A 3,237-nucleotide genomic window follows, 5' to 3' on the forward strand; every position below is an offset into this window, starting at 1 on the left:
GATTCGGAAATTCCAAAGATGTTTCTCGTCTTTCTTTTTTTTTATCTTTCAGTTGAGTTCCCATTTTTTAAGACGACTTCTCCACGTGTGCTGTGCTGTCACATGGGTGATATCCTGATATTTCAAAAGTCTGTAAACATTTGCTAGATGTATCCAAGCGCTGTTCTTTATGCTGGAGTATTGGTTCTCTAATGAGAAGTCTACTCTTTTGCAACTGTGTCAAGTGCTGGTCACAGGAGGTGAATGACAACATTTACACAATACTACTTAATGCTTGAAGAGAAGCCAGAAGACTCTTGTTCCTACTGTTAAAGCAACTCTCTGTAGGTTGGGCTGTGGCTTTAGGTGATTAGGTATCACATAACTACTGACTCACTTGTTGGAGCTCTGCAGCAAGCGATTGCAGCCAATTGTGAGTCAGAATATACTGTAAAGGCTGTTGCTGATGAGCGCTGCATCTCAAATAATGGCTGCCCTGATTGCAGCGAAATACTGGCACGGGATGAGACGAATGTCTCCTGGAAAGATGGAAAGGCGAATGCCTGAGAAAACAAGGTGAAGCCGTGAAAAAGCATCAGGAATGACTCATGCCCCCTTTTGTTCCTCTGTGGAAAGAGACCAGGGGTTTTCCTTCAAGCTGGTTTGTTTATCGTGAAGTCATTGCTGCGGCAGAAAGAGGCCATGCAAAAAAAAAAGAATTATATATATCTGAAATGCCTCCAAGCGTCGCTGCTACGGCCGAGTACGCGTGTGAATGTAACAAGTAGGTGTTTAAGTTGGATGCCCAAGTTAATGTAAGTGGATTACACCGTCTCACAGCCGCATGCTTTTTTTCTGGGACTCTGTCGTGTGCGCTCGCAGACACTTTGTCCGATTCCCTCATAACTACAGCGCAGGGTGGATGTGTAAGCCGATATCGGTGTGAGCGCTACCGACCCTGAATCGGACAAAGCGTTTTTGGCAGTGCTGAAATGTAGACGGGCCCTCCAGAGTGTAGCTCTCATTCAGTTTCTCTGTGGTTTCCCCTTTCTTGTATTTCAGTTTTTTTCCCCATTTCACCATCTCTTACGCTTTTTTTTTGTGTGTGTGTCCCATTTTTCTGCTTGTCCTTTAAAAAATAAAGTGGCGTTCCTAAGCACTTCTGCCTGGCTTCATCATAGCAGGCCTATTGAAGTCCATAAATTAGGATGAAACTGAAAACCCCACCTACGCTGCAAAAGAAAAAAAATATATAAAAGGAATCAACTGGCCTCTCACCACCGTTTTATAAACATGTGGAAAAACTGTATTTGGGGAAAAACTGTTTCTAAAGAGGGGCAAGGTTACAACGGCTAATATGAAGACAGATCTTTGGCTCTGCTTTTTCTGTGCGCTCTTATTTTTGACTTACGGTTGCTTTTTTGGCACGTCCAGCGCCGTCCTGCCGGGTGCGTGTCCACCTAGACCAGACCACTGCTCACTGTGTCTGCCATTCTAATCACAGAGACCTCCGCACCACCTCGAGCTTATCCTCTTAAGCAGATCAACGGGACTATTGTTCATAGTTCACGTTGGTTTCTGTACTAGGCTTTGTTTTAGGCTAACCCAGTGAGAGGCAGATGAAACGTCATTGGCAAGGTTGGTGAGGTCATGGGAAATGGAAAAGTTCTGGATTTTAGTCTCTTTTTTTTCGTAGGCGTTACAAATGTACCATTTATGACACTTGAGGAAAAACACGTTCCAGCCCTCAGACCTCACAGATAAATGGGCCCAAGAACTGCAGCATTCCCGATAAATGGGAGAACGTGTGAACCTCCTACGAGTTAGTTTGCATGGTCAGTAAAAAACCACAAGGGCACTACTGTGACGTAATTCACTGAACTTATCATGAAGTCTTTCAAAAGATTTGCCACGGAGTCATTTTGTTTATGATGCAGGAACTCCTCCTCTCCACTAACGCTCCCTGTATGTCTTGTCTTCCTCAGAGGTCCTACACTTTGATAGTGGAAGCCTTGGACTTCAACAATGAAACCAGTGGTAAGTATTTCTCCTGGTCTGGTATCTCCATCTTACCTTCTGTTCATTTCTTCTTCTTCTTTTTTTCTTTTTTTTTTTTCCTTTCCCGCCTGTCACAGCAGTGCCTGGGAGGAGTTTCGTTGAAGGTCAGGGAAGGAAGTTGATTCTTCCTGAACCCCCCTGCCCTCTTCCACATGGTCCACTGGGTGGTTTTGTGTGTGCGTGTGTGTTAAAGTGTGTTGACAGGTGGCTACAGGGAGGAGATGAGTTAAAGGAAGTAAGAGGAAGAAGATGGGATTGGGGAGGGCTGTCAAGGTAGAGGAAGGGTGCCCCCCCGCCCCCTTTTCTTTTTTTTCTTTTTTCTTTTTTAAGACAACAGAGCCTCGCTGCTCCCCCAATAGAAAAAACATTTTTATTTGGCTCATGACTGATGGCGGGTGCTGCCAGCCAGGGTCGGGGTCACACTGTCTCACTGTCACTGAGGCGTGAAACATAGTTCATCCAGCCGACCAGCTTGAGGCTTTGACTGGTGTGTAGGAGACTGAAGCCTCAGAGCTCTGTTTGATTTTAAAGTGACCTCTGGCCTGTGCATGACCGCAGGCATATAGGCGGGCTGAGCTCAGAGCATGTGCGGTGGACAACTACTAGTCAATAATGTTTGGGTAAATGCCTTGAAAAATACAGATGGTCGATACCACAGACGGGTGGGGGTTAAGATGATAATAAAAAGATGTTCAGCCACAAAAGCGGCTTTCTATCACCACGCAAAATGCTAGTGAACTGGAGTGAGTAGGACAAGTGACAAGAAGTAGACACCACTATGAGAGAGGAGGTGGCGCTTTGTGGGGATTTTCACATGGGCAGAGTAAGAGAGGGCCCAGCGGGGTATCTGTGAAATATTGGTACTTAAACTGCTTGAAATTATTTTTGACAACTCTGCCACTCTGAGACTTGAGCTGCTCCTCCCATAATTATGCGATCAACCTGACTAAATTCTGGTTCCTGCTGGGATTCCTGCTGGCTGGTGGTCAGCTTTGTGATTCCAGATGAGGGCAGGGCCTTATCCCGTGCTTGTTTATGTCTTTTTCGAGCTCAGCGAGGTTTCGGTCTTTTCTGCTGTATTTGCCGCTCCCCGGAGACCCATTAGGGCATTGGTGTGAAAAGCCCCCCGAATGTACACATGAGGTGCTGTTTAAGCCTCTGAGCCTCCAGCAGGCTGGCTTGAGGTTCTGTAGGCTTCGT

Source organism: Haplochromis burtoni, unplaced genomic scaffold (genome assembly GCF_018398535.1).
Source record: "Haplochromis burtoni strain Fernald_Lab_line unplaced genomic scaffold, NCSU_Asbu1 Contig_207, whole genome shotgun sequence".
NCBI lineage: Eukaryota > Metazoa > Chordata > Actinopteri > Cichliformes > Cichlidae > Haplochromis > Haplochromis burtoni.